Source organism: Pseudorasbora parva, chromosome 7 (assembly GCF_024679245.1).
Source record: "Pseudorasbora parva isolate DD20220531a chromosome 7, ASM2467924v1, whole genome shotgun sequence".
Lineage (NCBI taxonomy): Eukaryota > Metazoa > Chordata > Actinopteri > Cypriniformes > Gobionidae > Pseudorasbora > Pseudorasbora parva.
Window position 1 is genome coordinate 42,047,955 of NC_090178.1, and position 12,869 is coordinate 42,060,823.

The window sequence follows — 12,869 nt, forward strand, 5'->3', positions numbered from 1 at the left end:
CTGGTAAAACGCATGATTTCTCATGCCACTGGAATGTAAAACGGCAGGAGGGCACATTTAGAAAGGACGAGGTCATGCTTTTCAGGAGATCTAACTATGCTAAGAATACCATTTTAAACAATTATGCATGAGGTGTAATTGACATCAGTATCAGCACTGCAGCGCTATTCTGACAGGCTTCATGGAGCCGTGATTAATTACCACACGGCTTCTCTGGGCTTTCCAATTTCCTTTGGCTTTCAGTTCAGGGCTGTAGGTGATAGTACAGTAACTCCTGTTACACCCCCTACAGCAGGAGAAAGAGACGTCTCTCTTTCTCTCTCTCTCCCCTATCCTCGAGCGGATCAGAGAAGAAGTCAGCCAAACAAGGGCTGCCATGATAAGTCAATGTAATACCTCTCCCTGCCATGAATGCTAACTACTGCTTATATTCGCCAATGCAGGTGAGATTATCTGCACTAAAAGAAATTGCAGCTGCTTTTTTAACTCCACTTCCAGAGTTAAGTTTTAATTTATTATTTGCGAGACTGTTATCATTGAGTTTACTATCATCGTTCTCTTCATTAATCACAGCTAGGCCTTCATTTATTCTCTGATATCCGCAGGGTCCTGGCACTGATGTACATATGGGTCTGTTTATCATGAGCTAAAAGGGGGAAAAAGTTGGAAGAGCTACGGGAGCATAGATAACTTTATCCCAGCTTACATTTAGAACACTCAGTAAAGCACTTTTATTAGCAGATGTTTAGATGTGTTAGTTCCATAACTGTTGACTTTCAAGTGTACTTTTTTTTTCTTTCCATTATTTTGATGATCAGTTTGTTGGCCGATTATTTTCAGATTAATCGGATGAAAAGCCCATATTTTATTTTGTCTTCAAATCCATAGTTTAAATATGGTATTTGTGTGATTATACAAATGGTAATATGGAAAAAGCATGGTTTTATTATAATAATATTACTCTTACTTCCTTAAGGGTATGTTTGTGCTATACAAGCAAAATAAAGTTACTAAGCAAAGGAGTTTAAATCCCTAAAAAAAACAAAAACTTAGTGTTACCAGATTAGAGGGATGTTCTGCAGGAACAAACACGCATGCACGCACGCACGCACGCACGCACGCATGCGCGCTCTCTCTCTCTCTCTCTCTCTCTCTCTCTCTCTCTATGGACACAGTAACTGTTACTGTCGTTTCTTTATCTCGTAGACCTATCTTACATTTATATTCAATCACATGCTGTTATCCCTTATTACTGATTTTTATGGATGCCACAATACTCAATATAATATTGAACTGTTAAGTACGGCATTCACGGTTCAATACGCGCTGGTGGAATTGCGTTTTCTTCGGTTTTGCATTTAATTAATTATTTCAATTGTTCTCCATTTGAAATATTTCTGTTAGTTTATTTTGCTTCTTTGTGAGTGTGCCTGTGAGTCTACATGCTGATATGAGCAAATATCCAACCATATACACTCAGGGCCGTACCCACCATTGAGGTCCCCGAGGTCCGGACCTCAATAATTCTCCGAGGTGCACATAATAGAAGTTGCAAAATAATAGCCTATTAAGGAAGTACAAACAGGTGTTCTCGCCTCGCCCGGCGTATGTTTTCAATTGTTTCCAATGTATGCGCCACACTTTTCAATAGCGCCAATAGCTGGCAGGTTTTGTCCTTTTTTACGCGTTAAGCGCCCACAGTTCAACTTTGGGTGAACATCAATGTCCAATCACAGTGGAGGAGAGGCAGGACAAATGGCACAACCACCAACCGGCGCTTCGAACAACGACTGATGTTTGACATCACAACACCGCGAGAGCGCTTAATAATCAGGGATGCAAACTAATAACGTTTTCTTGACCTGGTTTTCTTGGAAGCCTTCAGTAAATTTACATTTACAACTTTGTTTTTACCGATACAGACGAAAATGAAAAGACTGCTTCAAACAAAGCTCAGCTTTGAAAAGAGAAAAGATACAGGGCAAGAGAAGGAGACTGGGGGAAAAAGAAAGAGAAGATGATGGCGATGAGACAGAAAGAGCAGGTAGCCCACTGTGCTCAGAATAGAAAAAGCATTAGCCTACAATATATTCCTAATTGCTACACATAATGTGATTCTTGTCTGTGAAATCCAGGCTAAAGTCTCATAAACTAATATTGAGATTAGGAGCATCACATTTAGATTTCACTCATTGGTTATATTTTCACATTGATTTCTATCTTTGACATGATCTTACTCATTCAACATTAAATATATCAAGGTTAAATGTTCAAATAATGTTCTTTACATAATGTAAATCACAAAAAATTACTTTAACTAGGTTTTCAAAGACGGAGTCACACATATGTCGTCTTTGGCTCAATTTAACAACAAAACAGATTTTCTGATTTTCTAATTTGGAGTCAAATTTTTAACCAGATAAATAATTTATACTGCACACTGACATGGTTTTAAAGCTACAGTTAGCTGATTCTTTGATTTTCTTATGTCTTAAAATGCATATGTATAAAGGAGGGAAAAAATTTTTTTTCAAACCCTCCAAAATTCATATTTGGAGCTCAGTATTAAGAAAATCCTGGGTACGGCCCTGTATGCACTACAGTTACGGGCTGTTTACCCGTGTTTTAAAGCCTTGCCGGTTAAACATTTCCTTCGCGTGCTTATGCACTGTTTTGCATTGAGCGCGCACACTAATCGTCTGTTACACACTAAACACACATGATTACAGGACAGTGTTACTGCGCTAAAACTGTCAAATACACACAAGTTTCACATGTATAAACACAGCCACTTGTCTAAAGTGAAAGTAAAATCGCGTGCATCTGTATACGAGATTTGACCATAAGGATGTAATCAGGTCTTCAATTGACAGGAGCGCAGCATAGTCCTTAAAGGGACAGTTTACCTCTAAAATTATGTTAATAATATATATTAAATAAAAGACCTTCATAGCGCTGACTTTTAAAACTAAATTTAGCGTCCAAAAGCAGGCATTTCAGCTAAATGAGTGTTTTTGCGCTGAATATTAATCTCCCTTTCTACTCCTCTGTCTGTTTGATGCTCAGGAAGTTTAAAGTTTAACACAGACTGTCAGGATGCGCTTTCATGAAAAAAATGAAAATACTTAGGTAAATTAGTAGCATTTACATATGAGGATTTAACTACAGTTTTGTCCATAGAAATGCGTTATTCAGTGCGGCAATTTGGCGCGACTAGTGGAAGCTTATTGTGCATGGACGGCATACCTGACTAATCGATAATGAGAATTGATATCAATGATTTTCATTAGCGATTATTGATTTTATTGACTAGTTGTTGTAACCCTATTTTTTAGCTGCATTACACCATTAATATTGAGTTGCAACAAGGAAATAAATCATTCCCTTGGAAACATTTGTAATGGACACAAAGTCATCAATCTTAAATTGATAACATTACTTTTGACCTCTTACAGAGTACGTGCTTCACTGGTTGTTGTGACGTACTGTATAGTTTTGTAATCTTACTCAACCAGCAAGTGAAATCAACTTCCGTTTAAAACAGCAGATGAAATCTGTTTCAGCAATGACTTTCAATTACTATAGATACATAATTGAAGATGAACTTCAGACCAGATGAGACACGGCTGAATATGATGCTTTCAGTATGATTTTTTTTTCCTCGAGCCTTAGACAGGACATGATTTAAATTGCTTGCTTTGCACAAGTTACTTTGGATGGGAAAAATCTTCTCATTAGTCAGTTGTAAAACCTAAATGGTAGTTTCACTCAAAAATGAAAATTCTGTCATTAATGAAATCACCCTCATGTCGTTCCAAACCCTATAAGACTCTTACATCTTAGGAACACAAATTAAGAAATGTTTTGATGAAATTGAAGCGCTCTCTGACCCCTCAATAAACAGCAATTTAGCGACCACTTTAAAGGCCCAGAAAGGTAGTCAAAATATAATTAAAATAGTCCATATGGCTACAGTGTTTCAATCTTAAGTTTATGAAGCAACAAGAATAATTTTTGTACAAAAAAATAAATAAAAATAACAACTTTATTAAAGGATTATTTCTTGTCTGTGTCAGTCTCCTACGCTGTTGATGTAGTAAATACAAACCTTATTCCCAAAAAAGTTGGGACACTGTACAAATTGTGAATAAAAAAGGAATGCAATAATTTACAAATCTCATAAACTTATATTTTAAAAAGAGCCTCTCAGAATGGCAGTGTCTCTCAGAAGTCAAGATGGGCAGTGGATCACCAATTCCCCCAATGCTGCGGCGGAAAATAGTGGAGCAATATCAGAAAGGAGTTTCTCAGAGAAAATTTGCAAAGAGTTTGAAGTTATCATAATCTACAGTGCGTAATATCATCCAAAGATTCAGAGAATCTGGAACAATCTCTGTTTGAAAGGGTCAAGGCCAGAAAACCATACTGGATGCCCGTGATCTTCGGGCCCTTCGACAGCATTGCATCACATACAGGAATGATACTGTAATGAAAATCACAACATGGGCTCAGGAATACTTCCAGAAAATATTGTCTGTGAACACAATCCACCTGTTTCCAGCTTAAACTCTATTGGTAAAAAAAAGAAGCCATATCTAAACATGATCCAGAAGCGCAGGCAGTTTTCTTTGGGCCAAGGCTCATTTAAAATGGACTGTGGCAAAGTGGAAAACTGCCATATGGTCAGACGAATCAAAGTTTGAAGTTATTTTTAAAAAACTGGGACACCATGTCATCCTGACAAAAGAGGACAAGGACAACCCAAGTTGTTATCAGCGCTCAGTTCAGAAGCTGCATCTCTGATGGTAGGGGGTTCATAAGTGCGTGTGGCATAAGGCAGCTTACACATTTCTGGAAAGGCACCATTAATACTGAAAGGTATATCCAAGTTCTAGAACAACATATGCTCCCACCCAGAAGTTGTCTTTTTTAGGGAAGACCTTGCATTTTCCAACATGACAATGCCAGACCACATTTGCGTCAATTACAACATCATGGCTGCGTAGAAGAAGGTTCCGGGTACTGAAATGGCCAGCCTGCAGTCCAGATCTTTCACCCATAGAAAACATTTGGCGCATCATAAAGAGGAAGATGCGACAAAGAAGAACTAAAACAGTTGAGCAACTAGAAGCCTGTATTAGACGAGAATGGGACAACATTCCTATTCCTAAACTTGAGCTACTTTTCTCCTCAGTCCCCAGACGTTTTCAAACTGTTATAAAAAGAAGAGGGGATGCCACACAGTGTTAAACACGGCCTTGGCCCAATTTTGAGATGTGTTGATTCCATGAAATTTAAAATCAACTTAATTTTTCTCTTAAAAAGATACGTTTTCTCAGTTTAAACATTTGATATGTCATCCATGTTGTATTCTGAAAAAAAATATTGAAATTTGAAACTTCCTCATCATTGTGTTCTATGTCAGAACGCTGGCTCATTATTGGCGAGCTCCTGCATCAGAATCACACACAAGTGTTGTGGTGCTCTCGTGAACAGCGCCGGCCAATGGTAAGCGTTCTGTGGCGTTCTGACATACTACTCTGAGCTGTAAAAACCAAACTCTGGTCAGGCCAATCACATCGTGTATAGAGTCGGTGGGCGGGGCTTAACATAATGACGGCAGAGTTGCGCTTGCGTGCTTCTAGTAAACACAGAAGCTGGCGAACGGCGGTCTTTCGAATCAGCTTTGACCGTGACTCTGGAAGACTTGGAGTTAAGCTTTTCTCTGAGAAAAGAACAAAGAACGGCACTGAAGTCATTCTTAAAAAGGGAAGATGTGTTCGGAGTTTTGACGACAGAATACGGTGAAAGTTTAATTTATCAACTAGCTCCGCTTCATGTTGCTCTGGTTGGTTGTAGCGCTATCCAATTGCGTGCAGAGGGAGTTTGAAAGACAACCGTTTATCCCGCCCCTCGGATTTGATGTCATGTTCCAGTAAGAACTATTTAATTAAGTAACTGGTAACACCGGTTTCTTGTAAAATCAAATGTAAATCTATAAGTCAACCTCCACATCCTGAAATACATTTCTTTATTTTTTTATTATCAATGTATTTCATATAAAGATCCCCATTACCAAATCATATGGTCCAGTCTCTTATCCCTGTGATGTGGCTGTGGCAGCGCAACATATGGGACAGAACAGGGATGGGTGCATGAGGGTGTGAATATCCCATGACCCCTAACGGATCAGGAACCATATTGAAAGACGGCCTTGAACTGTAAGGAGATAATCCTGTTTGGCTGCCCCTGCTGACGGCCTCCTCACTAGCCCTGCTCGCCCTGGTGCTTCACATGCTAATGCAAACTAATGATGAGCAACCAGAGACCCACTCACAATGCTGGCAGGATATCAGTGCAACATGCATTACATTAACCATCATGCTAGAGTAAAAATAGACAATCCAATAAAACAGAGGCATTGCTATCATTATAGCACCACCTTGCCTTTAGAAATGTCTAATCGCGCAGATAGTAATGACTTTTCAAAGACCCATGCCGTAATGTGTCCTAGAAATGTTAGGTTGCGTTGTAAGTTTAACTTGATAACCAAAAAGAAAGTTTTCCTCCGTTAAAGTAATCATAAACGGTGTTTGCAAAGCGGGAATTGATTGGAAAGGGCTCTCTGTGAGAGGTGGGTGGAGGAAGAGGAGGAAAAATATGGATTGGTGATGCCATTGGATTTAAATATTTTTTAAATTTCTTAATTTCACTGGTGTTGCATGAGAAAAAGCTTCAGCCAATCAGTTTGAAAGCATCAGTTTTAGAAAGCTATGCTGACTTTTAAGTGTGCAATACACATCGGGTGGTCAGTGAACCAATACTGTATTTGGAAATGAGATGGATACTGCAATGTGTCAGATTTATCCAAGACTGTTTTAATTAAACAAATATACTGTGGGTTACAGAGTGAAAAAGAAGAAATAAGAAAAGACATTTTTTTTATAGTTAATAATACAAATATGTAATAATTATTTATGCATATAATATTTATGTATATATACATTATATATGATATTTATTAAACTCTTTTTGTTAGTCTAATAGCATTATTATAGTATCAATAATTATAATTTTAATAAAAAATTTCAATTTTTATTTATGTGCAGATGCATTCACATACAAAACCACCCTGATCATTCTAAAATGATTAGTTCTCTCAAAATAACGCTGTTCAAGTCTTTCCCCCTTTTATTTTTTGCATTTTTTCCTGTCGAAGAAAAACTAAATACAATGTCACTTTTCCCCCTAATTTTTTTTTTTTTTTTTTTTGACAGACAGGTTTCATCGTTCAGGTTCAACTGAACCTTCGAGCAAATGCACGCACAGGTGAGACAAACGTGAATTTTCCGAAATTGTTTAACTGTTGTCATTCTAACCCTTTTTTTTTTTTTTTTTTTTGCTGTACTGCTGTAATGATATCCCTCTCTGGAGTGTTGTGTTATGTTTGTGTTTTTCAATGAGTTTCTCAAATGCCCTAATTCTCCCTGAATCAACAATCCTTTGTATGAAGCCGGTGGAGGGGTGGAGAGGGATTCCCCAGCTGTGAGCTCGAGTACCGCGTCCCTCAGGCGGGGAGATGCAGATTAGTGGAGCAAGTGAATGGAAGGTTAAAAAATGCATTATTAAAAATAAACTGTGCAAGAGAGACGGAGGAGCGAGAGACGGGAGACGAAAAGGGAAACTTCAAAAGGTGATGTTTAGCATTGCCGTAATACAACATGACAGGTTTATAAAACTTGCCACTCTCTATTGAAGGGCTGGAAATTGACTCGGGCAGCTGTAAGTGATGGCATATTCGACTTTAAAAAATGGCTTTAATGACGCCGTTATTGTGTTATCGAAATGGAAATAAAACTTTAATTCCCTCAGTGAAGAACGATCCTGCATGCTTCAATGTGCACACACTAAAAAGTGATTCTCATAGCAGATTCCCATGGCCCTGCACTCCTGACAATTTAGAAAATCTCTCTCTCTCTCTCTCTCTCTCTCTCTCTCTCTCTCTCTCTCTCTCTCTCTCTCTCTCTCTCTCTCTCTCTCTCTCTCTCTCTCTCTCTCTCTCTCTCTCTCTCTCTCTCTCTCTCTCTCTCCCTCGTTTTCAGTTTGCAAAGGTAATGAGAAGCTAATGAGGCTTGACTTGAATTTTTTCAGCACTCCACTCCTGGCAGCTTCCCAGAGGGGCTGAAGGAGATGTTTAGTTTCCATAGAAGCTGTGCTGACGGATGGATGGATGGATGGATGGATAGATGCAGGGGTTCAGCCTCTGCGTTTGGTCTCCATTCACCGCACATAAGGGGAGGGTGGAGAGAATGAGGGTCGGAAACTGAAGGAGCGAGAGAATGGGTATGAAGAAGGGGAGAAGAAATCAGCACTCTTGAAGCGAGATGAAATCCAGACGGCAGTCTGAAAAGAAAAGGCCATATCAGCCCGAGAGCCCTATGGTTGTTGCGCTCCGAATAGTATGGATGATGTGCGGACTTTCACTGGGCTGCCCGGCATTTAGATTGGCACAGATCGGGAAGTGAAAAGAAATCCAGAGTTAGGGAAGCTACTTTGAAAACCGTAGCTTCCCAAATGACAAGCTATCATTCAACTCTGTAAAGGGATATTTGAAAATCTTTTTTTCTTTTCTTTTTGTTTTTTTTTAGAATGGAATGGTTTATTGAATCTTGATTTTATTTTATTTTATTATTAATATTTTTTAGACAAAACATTTAAATTTGTAATAAAAATCAATGATATCTTTATAACTGTATAGCAGACATAACATGCATATACATATTATTAGTTAGTTTATCTCTTATCTTCCAATAATATGATTTAGTAAGACTAAGATCATATATTTAAATGCTTAATTTTATGTCTAAAGCTCAGAAGTTTTTTATTGTTGTGGACAAAACATACAATCCAATGCAATAAAGTGACGATTGAGCTTGAAGGATCATATTTGATACATTATAACATTAATTTTCTAAAAAAAAAAAAAAATGATAATAATAATAATAAGGCATGGATAATCAAGTAAACCTAAGTTGCTGCAGCCCAGGAAATGTTCATCTTGAATACATTTACTTGAAAAAATCAGAGAAGATTTCACAGCAAAAAGACGGGACATTTTTACAGTTATGGTAAAAGGCATTTTACTTATAAAAAAGAAGAAAAAGTATGAACTATCGATGAGATGAAAAAAACCACACAGTAAATTGTGTGCAACAGTTTTTTTAGCAAAGTGCCTATCATGTTGAACATTTAGAGGCCTTCGAAATGTACATATAAAATCTGATACAGTTTTATGGTATTAAAGTCGTGTTAGGGTAGTTATTCTTTTGAAAGAGCAATAGCTTTCCATTTATATAATTAAATGAACAAAGTTCGTATCAAAGAATGTGACCATTCAAACAAAACCATTTATTTAAAATGAATCAGGTTTGCAAACGTGTGATAGAGCCTCAGTTAGGCCTCAGTTTGCTCCGTTGTAAAGCTGCGTGCAACACACGCCATGTGATATTAAATGAATAGTCATGTCTTCTCTTCTCCTCCCCATACACCAGCAGGCCAGGATGACTTCTTTAACACAAAGGACAAAGTCGGCCTTGTGCCGTGTATTGGGCCCGTCTAATGAAGTCGTAGCAGACTCTCTGGCTGATAGACCTGTTAATGAGCTCCACTCCTGTGATGGGAGTTTGGGGGGAGATGTGGAAAAAAAAGAAGGGATGTACCAGGTAGGCGCCGGCACCGTGTTGGATCATTAGCGTAATTTAAGCAGAAAAGGTCTTTGTTTCTCGCCGAATTGCCGGGGAGGTTGGGAAGGGACCTCGAGGCCTCTCGAAAGCATTTTGCTGGCACGCACGTCGAGAATTGATTGTCTTTGTTGTGGTAATCTGAAATTAATTTGCACTTGAACCCATCTTTCTTCCAGGATCAATTTAAAACACTGTTATAATTATGTGAAACCGAGAGCAGACACTGATATGACGAGCCGGAATATTTTAATTCCCCAGGTACTTAAGAGCCTTTTTTCCCTGACTTATCTTGCAAGGTAATAAAACAAAACGTTCCTCGTGCATAGGCTTAAGGGAGAGGTATTTGCCGGAGGGGTAACAGTAATAACTGCTGTATCGCTACACGTTTACCCATGTACCCTCTCAGTAGGTCATCGCTTTCTTTCAAACGATGCGAAACTTGCGCTAATGTAAGCTGAAGCTCTGCAAGGACAGCGTCTGCCGGCGGAGCTCAGATGAATTCTCCTCGGCCCTTTATTAGGCCTAATCGCAACTTTAATTGTAATAGGCATTTAAAATCTATTAGAGACTACCTGCTAATACCGTCAATTGATCTTGGCGGCGCATCCCCCTTGTTCTCAGCACGAGCTTTTTAATATCTTTATCAGAATGCTTCTAGTTTTCGTCCCCGATTGGTGTTTGTAGCAGGGAATCTCGTTAGCTTTAGTCGAACCATCTTGAGCAGTTTCCCGTGGTGCTGTCATGTAGCACAAGGGCGGCGAGGTCATCGCCCTGGGCTGGGATTCTTCCCGGGATCCTCAGGCGAGGAGAACAAGGCGATGGGCAGCCAGACAGACAGCTGATGGCATTAACATGCACAAACACTCCCAGCTCACCACGAGAGAGAGGTCTTTGATTTCTCCGAAAATTAACTGCACGGAAGATAAAGCTTATTTGGGCTGTAACAATATTAATGAAGATTTCGAGTTTTTAGAAATGCACACAGAGGCAGATTCACAAAAATGTTGCGCTGCTCTATTTCTTATGTAAACCTGCCTCTTATTCGCTAACCACCAGCAGGCATTAGTTTAACACTGCACCACGCACATTCAAATTGTCATTCAGCACAAACATGCCTCTTCTACATACAAATGAGACATAGGTTTTGCCTAATTCACAAAAGCAAGCACTGTTTACTTGGCACAATTAACATTTCACTGTTTTACCCCCAGGAAAGCAGGCACACTTTCAGCATTTTAACCCGGTAAAGCCTGACACATGAAAAAAATAGACTGAGAAATGTTTTTATTTTTTTATTTTTTTTTATAGAACAGTTTATTGAATGTTTTGGAAAAATATAATAGACAAAAATTGCATCATATTTGACGGATCATGTTAAGCTTTATGGCTTAGATGGGCCTGCGATAGTGCACTGTAAAAAAAAAAATATTAAGAAAAAAAAAGTTACCTGGTTGCCTTAAAATCTTTGAGTTAATTGAAACTAAAATTTTGAGTTAATACAAGGAACAATTTTTTGAGATTCGACAACCTTTATTAAAATATTATTAAAAGATTTTGTAAGTATATTGGTTTATTTGTGATGACAGTGAAAAATGCCAAATAGTGCTGATTTATCAAAAAAATTTATGTTTTCAGTTTTTTGAGTATTTTCAGTTTCTATCTATTAAACAAATTTCCTTCATTGTATCAACTCAATTTTTTTATTTCAATTAAACTCAAATTTTTAAGGCAACCAGGTTACTTACTTTTTTAAGTTAAACCAACAATTTTTTTTTTACAGTGTGAGAATATGGAGCTCATTCTCGAGAAAAAAAATTATAAAAAATGAGCAAAATATGCACATCTGGTGGACAAATGCTGATATTTATATGCCCCGAAAAATATACAATTCTGATAGCTTCTAAATCAATAAGATCTTTATAAAAGTATAGCAGATTACTACATAAATTTGTATCAGTTGTCACCCAATCATGTCTTATACATGATGATATATAATTGCTTCGTTTTATGATCAAAGCTCTGTAGATTCAAAACATCATGCAATACAATAATGATTGAAAGATGAACAAATAGGTTCATCAAAAACCTGACGGATCATATTTAATTCTGAAAATAATAATAATAATAATTTATTAATTTTTGGATAATCAAGTAGCTGCTACAGTCCAGTAAGTGTTCATCTGAAAATATTACTAACATTACTGTTCAAGTGACTGATCACATCTACATTTTTCAGTTGGCCAAATTGAAAATCTGTGAATCAAATTGCTTCAATTCACAAAATTTAAATTCGGCCAACTGAAAAATGTTGATTTTCAAATGGAAACCTGATTTATTTTTTTATTTTTTACAGTGTAGATTTCACAGCAAAACAACAACAACAACAACAACAACAACAACAACAACAACAACAACAACAAAAAAACACATGTGAACCAGGACCTGGATGTACCGTAGACGGTTTTACAATTATTCTAAAAGGCCTATAATAAACAATCAGTCAATCGACAGAAGACATGTAGTAGATTGTGTGCAACATGTTTTCCAGCAAAGTTTTGATCATGTTGATAATTTAGAGGCCTTGGGAATGTATGTATCATATAGGCTTCATATGGTCAATGAGCTAATCTGGATTCCAGGATCAGACAGTCCAAGTAAAGTACACCAGATCATGGGAGTCCGCTGAATCCTCCACATCCTGACACTAAAAGCTGACCTGGGACATGTGAATTGTGCTGATTTTGAGACATTTATCAAAATATCTTCGGTGCTCCGCAGAAGAAATTCAGTCATGCGGCTTTGAAATGAAACAAGGGCAGTAGTGATGACAGAATAATCATTTCTGGGTGAACTATCCCATCTACAACTAACACATCAACATATCAGACTATTAATATTATCAGACTATGAATGTTTTTGAAGTGTTGAAACACTGGCTGGATCCAGAATTCCTCGGGGACCAGTGTGACGTTGCGCCGAAGTGTCGTATCCCAGCCCGAGTCTTCTGACAGTGAGTAAATCTGTCATCTAAAGCAAGCTCTCTGTCTCATTAGATGAACTCCCCAAAATCTGCACTGATCTCTGTTTGTGCGTGACAGCTCGCCAATAAGAGAGTCGGATGTAAAC